Source organism: Ovis canadensis, chromosome 2 (assembly GCF_042477335.2).
Source record: "Ovis canadensis isolate MfBH-ARS-UI-01 breed Bighorn chromosome 2, ARS-UI_OviCan_v2, whole genome shotgun sequence".
In the NCBI taxonomy this organism is placed as follows: domain Eukaryota; kingdom Metazoa; phylum Chordata; class Mammalia; order Artiodactyla; family Bovidae; genus Ovis; species Ovis canadensis.
The window spans coordinates 129,608,509-129,621,988 of NC_091246.1; positions in this window are offsets into that span (position 1 = coordinate 129,608,509).

The window sequence follows — 13,480 nt, forward strand, 5'->3', positions numbered from 1 at the left end:
GAAGCACTAAATGATCCTAAATTAGTAAGCTGGTGTATTTTGATAGCAAAATCATCCTCAGAAACATCCTAAGAAAAGCACCCTACTTGAAAATCATTGGGAAAAGTCTCATGAGTAATATTGACTAGTATCAGTTTGAAGTAAAACTTCAAGGGATTGATCTTTGAATGCTTATTTCCTGCTAAAACTATAGTGCTAGTTATCGAGCAAAAAATATTAGAAATCCTACAATATTGGAAATGGAAACAAAGGATTCTTAATAATCTTTCAAAAGCAGACAACGTTAAGAGGGAGACAGCTAATTCAAAATCTTTTAATTAAACAGATGATATAATAAGAAGTAGAAAGCTTCCACTCAAGACAAAAGGATTGTTTCTCTGAGAACTTTCCCACTCTTTTTCTTCTAGCTTTATTTTTCATCATCTGTACTAAAGTCATCTGTTATACTCCTTATTTCCCACGTGGGAACGTGCTGAGTCCCTTCAGTCTTGTCTGACTCTGTGTGACCCTATGAACTGTAGCCTGTAGGCTCCTCTGTCCATGTGAGTCTCCAGGAAGAAACCAGAGTAGGTTGCTATTTCCTCCTCCAGGGGATCCTCCTGAACCCACATCTCCTGTGGCTCCTGCTTGGCAGTTGGATTCTTTACTTCTGAGCATTTCTATAGATTCAAAGAGCTCCATTTTCATCTTACATCTGATAGCTGAACTTGTCACCTTCCCTATATGATCTTATTGAAAAAATATTAATGAGTTTGCTTAAATACTACAGAAATAGATAGCCCTTCATTAGTCCTTTGTGACATTGATTTTTCTTACTTAAAGAAAAAAATAATTCCACTGATATCATTGCATTGTTGTCTTTGGAACTAAGCTCTAGTGATTAAAAAAAAAAAAAAAAAGATACTGCAGCAGTTGTTAATCTGTTGTCTTTGAAGACTCTCCACCCTATTTGCAGGAATTATTCAGGCCAACATAGGGAAGCTTTCTACCTCAAAAGACCAAGAATCAGTAGGAATCAGTATAGAAATTCAGGAGCAGTCTTTTAATATGGCAAAAAAAGAAGAGGATACCTTTACTTTCTTGCCTGGAACAAGGTGAACTCTCTTGCACTTTTCTTGATATCCTCTGTAGGGACTTTTTTTCATATTGAAATATGACAGCTCTATAATGTTGATTTTTTTTAATCAACATTGCTTTGTTGTTTAGTCACTGAATTGTGTCAGACACTTTTGTAACCCCATAGACTGTAGCTTCCAGTCTCCTCTGTCCATAGGATTTCCAAGGCAAGAATGTTGGAGAGGGTTGCCATTTCCTTTTCCAGGGCATTTTTCTGACCCAGGGATGGAGCCTGCATCTCCTGCTTGGCAGGCAGATTCTTCACCACTGAGGCACCTGGGAAGCCCTATTATTGACATTATATTCATAGTATTGAGCAGAAAAGTAGAATTAGATTTATGCTTCACAATGTTGGTAAAGAGTACTATATTTCAAAATAAATGGATTGATTGGTACACTTTTATTTGTAATATGTTTCTCAAACGTACTGGTGAATAGCAAATTGAATCAATAATAACGCAGACTGAGTTGAAAGACACAGATTCTGAAGCTTTTAATAATTGTACAAAAAGCCCTGTGCAGCTGACTGACTGGCAGAAGGTGAAGGGAACATAGAATAGGCAATGAAAGAAGACAGCCACGGTTACTCTCCAAAGCCTCAGGAATTGTACGAAGGTGGTTAACTATCTCCATCTTTTTAAAAATCAGTTTTTCCCTCATCTTTCTCCATATATATTATGTGAGGAACACCTGTGATGGCAGGTAGTTCAGATTTAAGTATGTATATGAGGGAGTTAACCTTGCCCCATAACAATATGATGAATGATGAAATGTGTGTGTGCGTGTGTGTATTGGGTAACATCAATGGACTATGACAGATATATTTTATCGATCTTTTTTACCCCTGTTCTCTATTTGAGACTAATAAGCTTTTGCACAAATATCACCTGTGTCTTCTGGTTGAATTGGGCCAAATGGAAATCTGGGTAAGAAATGAAAGGAAGATAGATAATGAGATCAGGCAATCTGTTCCTTTGGTTCCTTCTCTGTGTGATCAGCATGGACTTGCCACGCACTTTGACTCAAGTTCAGTGATTCTCTCAAGGAGGTATACTCTACACAAGCCACTTTCTGATTCAGATGATCACTCCTTCCACTTATCCCTTCAGGCTTGAGGGGAAAAGAGCTCTGCTTCTTGTAACTCTGGGTTACTCAATGAAACTGTTCACCTTTCACACATTTACTAAAATACCATTTGTAATTAAACCCTCCTTTCAGTTTTTTGAATATTCTGTGTATTTCCAGATGGGATCTGGGTTGAAGTAGTGGTTTACTTTAAAATACAATATTGTTATTGTGTTTATAGACTAGTTTTAAAAATGTTTTTATGAAATTAGAGAGAATAATTTAAATAAGCAGTAGAGACTTGATATTGTAAAAGGTTCCCTAAAGGATATAACTTTCAACCAAATAGAACTTCTTACTTTCGATATGTGGTATAGAAATGACGGGGAATTTAGCAAGAGAGACTTGCTAGGAAAGAGAAAGAAGAATGATAGTAAACATAGGGACAGAGAATTAACAAATGGGCCTTGATGAAGGTAATGTCTTTATATGGAAAAGACGAGAGATTGTGTTGCTCATGGCACACCACAACAATGAGGAAAAAATAAATTATACATATGTAAAATAGGAAAAACATAAGCTATTAATTCACCTGTAATGCATAAACTTAGTGAAACTCATTTCTTATGTGATATTAAAAACAAAGAGGCTGCATAAAAGTTGATAAAGTTATGTTTCTCTCACGTGTGCTAAGTTGCCTCAGTTGTGTCCAACTCTTTGTGACCCTATGGACTGTAGACTGCCAGGTGCCTCTATCCTTGGGATTCTCCAGGCAAGAATACTAGAGTGGGTTGCCATTTTCTCCTCCAGGGTACCTTCCCAACTCAGGGACTGAACCTGCATCTCTTATGTCTCCTGCACTGACAGGCTGGTTCTTTACCATTAGCACCAATGTTTCAATGTATATCCATAAAAAGATAGGAATGGTCAAAAAGCTGTTGCTATAGTTCCAAACTATCATCTCTGGTTAGAAATATGTAAATAGTTAAACTTACAATGAAATTTAACAAAAACATTGCAAATGTAGCTGCATGAAAATGGTCATTCTAAGTAACAGTCACAGAAAACAAAGAAAATCCTCATGTGATCACAAAAAAACAGAAACTGCTTTGTAAAGGAGTTTAAATCATAAGACTACTATTTGACCAAAATGCAGGCTTTGGGGTCATAAGCAGACAGTTTTAGAAAAATAAGGTATAATATCAGCAACACTCTAAGTTTATCTGAGTAAGTCTTCTGTCAGAAATAAGTAAGAATAAGTAACATTCTACTGATAATCAGATTATAAAATTTCTTCACATATATGGTTTTATTTAAACATTATATAATCTGTGATATAGGAATTATGCTTAAATTATTATATTATCCCCTTTTTGTAAACATGGAAACCAAGAATAAAAGGTTAAATGGGATACCAAATACATGTAGTAAAAAGTAATTGAGCTGAAGCTAGAATTCAGGTCCTGAAAAGACAGGTTGTTTTTCACAGTATCATGCTTTTCTATATAAAGTTTTTATGTGTTTTAGAAGCACAATAGTACCTGGATGGACAATAAATCTGGTTTTGGGTCATGCTTTTAGGATATCCTCTAAGTGCATTAAAACAATTTCTACATATCATAATGTTTATTCAAACTATATCAGTATTTTATGAGAGAAATCGTGTGTGTTTTCATGTCAATAAGCAATTGTTTTTTGACTTTGAATGTGGACTGAGTATAATGCAGTTTGGGGTAATATCAGTGATTTCATACACTCTAATTTTTGAGATCGCTCTTTATTGATGGGGAAAAAAAGCTACTCAGCATAGAGAAGATGCATTTTTTACTTGCTTTTCAATTAAACAGATGGGATTGGATTTGAAGGTCTGACTTACTGAAATAATCAAAGTTATTAGTTCATAACTAGAGGCAGAGTTGTGAATTTAGAACACAATCAGGGGCATCAGTCAAGCATAACAGGAACAGTTCTGTTCACATATGTTCTGTTTTAAAATGGAACATCCATAACAGTTCAGTGGAGCTCAAAATTACAGCTGAGAAGTGATCAGTTAACTACCCTGAAAAACTGCATATGGGAAATAGACTAAAAAATTAGTTTCTTAACTCTGACATGTTGCTGCAACATTATATTCATGGAAAGATCTAAAGAACATTTCCTCCAAATGAAAGGTATATATATATATATATATATATATATATATATATATATATATATACATACATACATACTTTAAAGCAAAATTTTTAAAAAAATTGAAATAAGGATATATTTTAAAAATCACATTTTTAAAAACAAATACTAAAACCGATGCTAGGAAAATAAACTAAGAATTATATTGGGACACTATTTAGTGTCCAACACATTATAATAGGTACTGAGGGAAAGAAAGATAATGTAAGATATTGCTCCATTTTTTTTTTTAACCAGGAAAATTTGCATGTGTATTTACATTTTGGATGTTCTCATTTGTTGATTTTCCAAAAAAAAATTTTGGGGGGATGTTCATGATAGTATGGAAACAGAATTATGTGCCAAGAGAGCAAAGTTGCCACATAATCTCACACTTTTTCTGTTTTTTTTTCTCATGACAGGAATCATAACAGTAATTTTTATTTTTACCAGTGTTTGTTGGGTGTTCCCATTAATTAGAAGGTATAGATTCTGTAGGGAAAAGCAAATAAGAGTAGAAATGAAGATCAATGATCAAGTTGCTTCTTTTTACAATTGCCAATAAACAGCAAAAAAAAAAAAAAAACTCTCTGAAGTAAATTCACCTGGTAGAGAAGCCATATAGTAAATTGGTCAGGAATACAAACTCTATTAAACTCTCTAGGTTCAAATCCTAGATCAACCATTTACCGTGTGACTATAGAGAGCTAATTAACTTATCTGTGCCCCCAATTCTTATTTATAAATTTAGGATAATATTAGTACCTGATTCATGGAACTGTTGTAAAAATCTTATATTGGTTGATAAATGAAATGTATTAAGAAAAGCGCTTAGCATGTTTTAAATATTGCATAAATATCAGTGTATTATTATTTTATTATCCATTAAAATACCTTCTCCAAACAGTTTTTTTTTTTTTAAACAGATACACTGGTGTCTTCCCCCTGTTTGAGGGGATTGGTCAGTGAGTTTGTGTAGTCTTCCAGGTTGGAGGGACTGGTGCCTGTGCGCTGGTTGGTAGAGCAGCGTCTTGTCCCTCTAATGGGCAGGACCATGGAGTTTCCTTAAAAAACTGAACATAGAGCTACAAGATGAGCCAACAATCCCATACTTAGGCATATATTTGGAGAAAACCATAATTTGAGAAGGTACATGCACCTGCAATGTTCATTGGAGCACTATTCTCAATAGCCCGTAAATGGAAGCAACTTAAATGCCCATCAACAGAGGAAAAGATAAAGAAGATGTTGTGTGCATATACAATGGAATATTGTTTAGGAAATGGCAACCCATTCCAGTACTTTTTTCCAGGCTACAGTCCATGATGTCACAAAGAGCTGGACATGACTGAGCAACTGAACATGCATCATTGTTGTTTAATGACTAAGTCATGTCCAACTCTTTTGTGACCTACTGTACTGTAGCCCACCAGGCTCCTCTGTCCATGGGGTTTTCCCAGGCAAGAATACTGGAGTGTGGGTAGCCATTTACTTCTCCAGGGGATCTTCCTGACCCAGGAATTGAACCTGTATCTTCTGCATTGGCAGGAACCACATATATTTGTAAAGCAGATTCACTTTGTTGTACATTTGAAATTAACACAATGTTTTACTTCTTCTTTTCCAATTTGGATTCCTTTTATTTCTTTTTCTGCTCTGATTGCTGTGGCCAAAACTTCCAGAACTCTCACTGTTTGCAGATGACATGATCCTCTACATGGAAAACCCTAAAGACTCCACCAGAAAATTACTAGAGCTCATCAATGAATATAGTAAAGTTGCAGGATATAAAATCAACACACAGAAATCCCTTGCATTCCTATACACGAATAATGAGAAAGTAGAAAAAGAAATTAAGGAAACAATTCCATTCACCATTGCAACGAAAAGAATAAAATACTTAGGAATATATCTACCTAAAGAAACTAAAGACCTATATATAGAAAACTATAAAACACTGATGAAAGAAATCAAAGAGGACACTAATAGATGGAGAAATATACCATGTTCATGGATTGGAAGAATCAATATAGTGAAAATGAGTATACTACCCAAAGCAATTTACAAATTCAATGCAATCCCTATCAAGCTACCAGCCACATTTTTCACAGAACTAGAACAAATAATTTCAAGCTTTGTATGGAAATACAAAAAACCTCGAATAGCCAAAGCAATCTTGAGAAAGAAGAATGGAGCTGGAGGAATCAACTTGCCTGACTTCAGGCTCTACTACAAAGCCACAGTCATCAAGACAGTATGGTACTGGCACAAAGACAGACATATAGATCAATGGAACAAAATAGAAAGCCTAGAGATAAATCCACACACATATGGACACCTTATCTTTGACAAAGGAGGCAAGAATATACAATGGAGTAAAGACAATCTCTTTAACAAGTGGTGCTGGGAAAACTGGTCAACCACTTGTAAAAGAATGAAACTAGATCACTTTCTAACACCGTACACAAAAATAAACTCAAAATGGATTAAAGATCTAAATGTAAGATCAGAAACTATAAAACTCCTAGAGGAGAACATAGGCAAAACACTCTCAGACATAAATCACAGCAGGATCCTCTATGATCCACCTCCCAGAATTCTGGAAATAAAAGCAAAAATAAACAAATGGGATCTAATTAAAATTAAAAGCTTCTGCACAACAAAGGAAAATATAAGCAAGGTGAAAAGACAGCCATCTGAATGGGAGAAAATAATAGCAAATGAAGCAACTGACAAACAACTAATCTCAAAAATATACAAGCAACTTCTGCAGCTCAACTCCAGAAAAATGAAATTAACACAATGTTGTAAATCTATTAAACCCCAATATGGAAAAAAAAAAAAAGATGTACTAATGCTGTTTTTGCAACATAATAGACTGACACAAGTGGTATTCTGAATTAGGAATTGTCCCCCGCCCTGCCCCCATCTTCTTGCTCCCTAGATCTGGATCCCAGCTCAAAGAATTTTCATATTATAAGGAGAAAGTTTCCAGGAACAAAGTCTCTTGAATGCACTGCCTGTGGCCTTCGGAAGTGTTATTCTCATTGTGCGTTTGTACCATTAATCCCTGTTTGTTTTTAATTTCTCAGGTTAGGTGTCACCTTCTAATTGACATCTACTTTGGTACCCAGTTTAAAAATCTTCTCTCCTACTCAGCTCTAGAGTCAGTGTTTCCCCTTCCCAAAATCCTGATTGATTTAGTGGAGAATGGTACTATCTGTCCTTACTGCTGACACTGTCATTGCTTCTACTCCAGTCCTCATCCAATACCATATGGTGCAGTCTAGACTTCTCACTTCCTGTGTCTGTAATCACCTTCTACAACACTGAGAAGCCTGACTTTCATTACCCTCAATGTGTCTATTCATTTATTCAAACAGAGAATACACGGATATTAGTTTAAGAATTGACACCTTGCATTGCTACAAAAATCAAAGCTTTTAGCTAGAGTCCAATATTGATTTATAGTTCTTTTTTTTTAAGTGTGCACATGGTGAAATGTACAGATCTTAAGAATACAATTTGATGTATTTTGACAAATGCAGACATTCAGTTAACCGTGCTCTAAATATTATCTAAGTTCATATTCTCAGGAAATTCCTTCATGTTCCCTAGTTAATTCCCCTCAAAACAATCTACAAGCACAGATAAATGGAATCATATAGCATGTGCTCTTCTGCATCTTCATTCTGTCATTCAGCATTATGTTCAACATACATATCATTTAACATGCTATTTCAAAGGTTTCATTGTTCAAAAAAATGTGTGCAAGAAGACATAAGTGGAAGGTTTTGTAACATGTTTTGTTATAAAAAAATACTTTGAGGCAGACATTGCTTCTACTGGCTCATGGGGTCACTTTCCTCTTTGAAACATGTCTATAAATTTTCCACAATCAGCAGTTTACCATCATCAGTATCTTTTCTACTTTAAGTACATACATTTTGTTAACCTGATCCCAGACTATTGGTCTTGCTAATGCCAAGCCTTTTGTATTCTAAGGCTATCTTATAGTGACAAAGGATTAAAATATTTTATTTAAAGTCCAATAATAACATAGATGCAGTGAATTAGCAGATCATAACATAATGAAATGCACCAAATATCTAGTGTGGCAAAATATATATATTTCAGGAAATGTTTCCTTTTTAAGAATATATGAAAGTGAGCTCAATCATGTCTGACTCTTTGTGACCACATGAGCTATAAAATCCATGAAATTCTCCAGGCCAAAATACCAGAGCGGGTAGCCTTTCTCTTCTCCAGGGAATCCTCCCAACCCAGGAATTGAATGCAGGTATCCCTCATTGTAGGTGGATTCTTTACCAGCTGAGGTATCAGGGAAGCCCCCAATAATATATGAGTCATGCCTTTAAAAGGTAGACAATTTAAAAATAGGAAAGTATAGAAAGACAGCATCAAGCTTCCTTATTTATTATTTTTTAATTTAAATTTTATTTTTTACTTTAAAATGCTGTATTGGTTTTGCCATACATTGACATGATTCCACCACAGGTGTACATGAGCTCCCAACCCTGAACCCCCCCTCCCACCACCTTCGCCATATCATCTCTCTGGGTCATCCCAGTGAACCAGCCCCAAGCATCCTGTATCCTGTATCTAACATAGACTAGTGATTCATTTCTTACATGATAGTATACATTTTCCAATGCCTTTCTCCCAAATCATCCCACCTTCTTCCTCTCCTACAGAGTCCAAAAGTCTGTTCTTTACATCTGTGTCTCTTTTGCTGTCATGCATATAGGGTTATCATTACCATCTTTCTAAATTCCGTATATATGTGTTATTATACTGTATTGGTGTTTTTCTTTCTGGCTTACTTCACTCTGTATAATTGGCTCCAGTTTCATCAACCTCACTAGAACTGATTCAAATGTATTCTTTTTAACGGCTGAGTAATACTCCATAGTGTATATGTACCACAGCTTCCTTATCCATTTGTCTGCTGATGGACATCTAGGCTGCTTCCATGTCCTGGCTATTATAAATAGTGCTGTGATGAACATTGGGGTATATGTATCTCTTTCAATTCTGGTTTCCTCGGTGTGTATGCCCAGAAGTGGGATTGCTGGGTCATAAGGCAGTTCTATTTCCAGTTTTTTTAAGGAATCTCCACACTGTTCTCCATAGTGGCGGTACTAGTTTGCATTCCTGCCAATAGTGTAACAGGGTTCCCTTTTCTCCACACCCTCTCCAGCATTTATTGCTTATGGACTTTTGGATAGCAGCCATTCTGACTGGTGTGAAATGGTACCTCATTGTGGTCTTGATTTGCATTTCTCTGATAATGAGTGAGGTTGAGCATCTTTTCATGTGTTTGTTAGCCATCCGTATGTCTTCTTTGGAGAAATGTTTATTTAGTTCTTTGGCCCATTTTTTGATTGGGTCATTTATTTTTCTGGAGTTGAGCTGCATAAGTTGCATGTATATTTTTGAGATTAGTTGTTTGTCAGTTGCTTCATTCGCTATTGTTTTCTCCCATTCCGAAGGCTGTCTTTTCACCTTGCTTATAGTTTCCTTTGTTGTGCAGAAGCTTTCAATTTTAATTAGATTCCATTTGTTTATTTTGCTTTTATTCCAGTATCCTTGGACGTAGATCATAGAGGATCCTGCTGTGATTTATGTCAGAGAGTGTTTTGCCTATGTTCTCCTCTAGGAATTTTATAGTTTCTGGTCTTACATTTAGATCTTTAATCCATTTTGAGTTTATTTTTATGAATGGTGTTAGAAAGTGTTCTAGTTTCATTCTTTTACAAGTGGTTGACCAGTTTTCCCAGCACCACTTGTTAAAGAGATTGTCTTTAATCCATTGTATATTTTTGCCTCCTTTGTGGAAGATAAGGTGTCCATATGTGTGTGGATTTATCTCTGGGCTTTCTATTTTGTTCCATTGATCTATATTTCTTTTTTTTTTTATTAGCATCATCTATTTTTATTATTTTTTTATTTTTTTTATTTTTTAAATTTTAATATCTTTAATTCTTACATGTGTTCTGTCTCTGTGCCAATACCATACTGTCTTGATGACTGTGGCTTTGTAGTAGAGCCTGAAGTCAGACAGGTTGATTCCTCCAGTTCCATTCTTCTTTCTCAAGATTCCTTTGGCTAGTCGAGGTTTTTTGTATTTCCATACAAATCTTGAAATTATTTGTCCTAGCTCTGTGAAAAATACTGCTGGTAGCTTGATAGGGATTGCATTGAATCTGTAGATTGCTTTGGGTAATATACTCATATTCACTGTATTGATTCTTCCCATCCATGAACATGGTATAGTTTTCCCTCTATTAGTGCCCTCTTTGATTTCTTTCACCAGTGTTTTATAGTTTTCTATATATAGGTCTTTAGTTTCTTTAGGTAGATATATTCCTAAGTATTTTATTCTCATGGTGAATGGAATTGTTTCCTTAATTTCTTTTTCTACTTTCTCATTATTCGTGTATAGGAATGCAAGGGATTTCTGTGTGTTGATTTTATATCCTGCAACTTTACTATATTCATTGATTAGTTTTAGTAATTTTCTGGTGGAGAGGATTTTCTATGTAGAGGATCATGTCATCTGAAAACACTGAGAGTTTTACTTCTTCTTTTCCAATTTGGATTCCTTTTATTTCTTTTTCTGCTCTGATTGCTGTGGCCAAAACTTCCAGAACTATGTTGAATAGTAGCAGTGAAAGTGGGCACCCTTGTCTTGTTCCTGACTTTAGGGGAAATGCTTTCAATTTTTCACCATTGAGGATAATGTTTGCTGTAGGTTTGTCATATATAGCTTTTATTATGTTGAGGTATGTTCCTTCTATTCCTGCTTTCTGGAGAGTTTTTATCATAAGTGGATGTTGAATTTTGTCAAAGGCCTTCTCTGCATCTATTGGGATAATCATATGGCTTTTATTTTTCAATTTGTTAATGTGGTGAATCACATTGATTGATTTGCGGATATTGAAGAATCCTTGCATCCCTGGGATAAAGCCCACTTGGTCATGGTGTATGATCTTTTTAATGTGTTGTTGGATTCTGATTGCTAGAATTTTGTTGAGGATTTTTGCATCTATGTTCATCAGTGATATTGGCCTGTAGTTTTCTTTTCTTGTGGCATCTTTGTCAGGTTTTGGTATTAGGGTGCTGGTGGCCTCATAGAATGAGTTTGGAAGTTTACCTTCCTCTGCAATTTTCTGGAAGAGTTTGAGTAGGGTAGGTATTAGCTCTTCTCTAAATTTTTGGTAGAATTCAGCTGTGAAGCCATCTGGGCTTTTGTTTGCTGGAAGATTTCTGATTACAGTTTCAATTTCCGTGCTTGTGATGGGTCTGTTAAGATTTTCTATTTCTTCCTGGTTCAGTTTTGGAAAGTTGTACTTTTCTAAGAATTTGTCCATTTCTTCCACGTTGTCCATTTTATTGGCATATAATTGCTGATAGTAGTCTCATGATCCTTTGTATTTCTGTGTTGTCTGTTTTGATCTCTCCATTTTCATTTCTAATTTTATTGATTTGATTTTTCTCTCTTTGTTTCTTGATGAGTCTGGCTAATGGTTTGTCAATTTTATTTATCCTTTCAAAGAACCAGCTTTTGGCTTTGTTGATTTCTGCTATGGTTTCTTTTGTTTCTTTTGCATTTATTTCTGCCCTAATTTTTAAGATTTCTTTCCTTCTACTAACCCTGGGGTTCTCCATTTCTTCCTGTTCTAGTTGCTTTATGTGTAGAGTTAGGTTATTTATTTGACTTTTTTCTTGTTTCTTGAGGTATGCCTGTATTGCTATGAACTTTCCTCTTAGCACTGCTTTTATAGTGTCCCACAGGTTTTGGGTTGTTGTGTTTTCATTTTCATTCGTTTCTACGCATATTTTGATTTCTTTTTTGATTTCTTCCATGATTTGTTGGTTATTCAGAAGCGTGTTGTTTAGCCTCCATGTGTTGGAATTTTTAATAGTTTTTCTCCTGTAATTGAGATCTAATCTTAATGCATTATGGTCAGAAAAGATGCTTGGAATGACTTCGATTTTTTTGAATTTATCAAGGCTAGATTTATGGCCCAGGATGTGATCTATCCTGGAGAAGGTTCCATGAGCACTTGAGAAAAAGGTGAAATTCATTGTTTTGGGGTGAAATGTCCTATAGATATCAATTAGGTCTAACTGGTCTAATGTATCATTTAAAGTTTGCATTTCTTTGTTAATTTTCTGTTTAGTTGATCTGTCCATAGGTGTGAGTGGAGTATTAAAGTCTCCCGCTCTTATTGTGTTATTGTTAATTTCCCCTTTCATACTTGTTAGCATTTGTCTTGCATATTGTGGTGCTCCTAAGCTGGGTGCATATATATTTATAATTGTTATATCTTCTTCTTGGATTGATCCTTTGATCATTATGTAGTGACCTTCTTTGTCTCTTTTCACAGCCTTTGTTTTAAAGTCTATTTTATCTGATATGAGTATTGTCACTCCTGCTTGCTTTTGGTCTCTATTTGCATGGAATATCTTTTTCCAGCCCTTCACTTTCAGTCTGTATGTGTCCCTTGTTTTGAGGTGGGTCTCCTGTAAGCAGCATATAGAGGGGTCTTGTTTTTGTATCTATTCAGCAAGTCTTTGCCTTTTGGTTGGGGCATTCAACCCATTTATGTTTAAGGTAATTATTGATAAGTATGATCCCGTTACCATTTACTTTATTGTTTTGGGTTTGGGTTTATACACCATTTTTGTGTTTCCTGTCTAGAGAATATCCTTTAGCAATTGTTGGAGAGCTGGTTTGGTGGTGCTGAATTCTCTCAGCTTTTGCTTGTCTGTAAAGCTTTTGATTTCTCCTTCGTATTTGAATGAGATCCTTGCTGGGTACAGTAATCTGGGCTGTAGGTTATTTTCTTTCATCACTTTAAGTACGTCTTGCCATTCCCTCCTGGCCTGAAGAGTTTCTATTGAAAGATCAGCTGTTATCCTTATGGGAATCCCCTTGTGTGTTATTTGTTGTTTTTCCCTTGCTGCTTTTAATATTTGTTCTTTGTGTTTGATCTTTGTTAATTTGATTAATATGTGTCTTGGGGTGTTTCACCTTGGGTTTATCCTGTTTGGAACTCTCTGTGTTTCTTGGACTTGGGTGATTATTTCCTTCCCCATT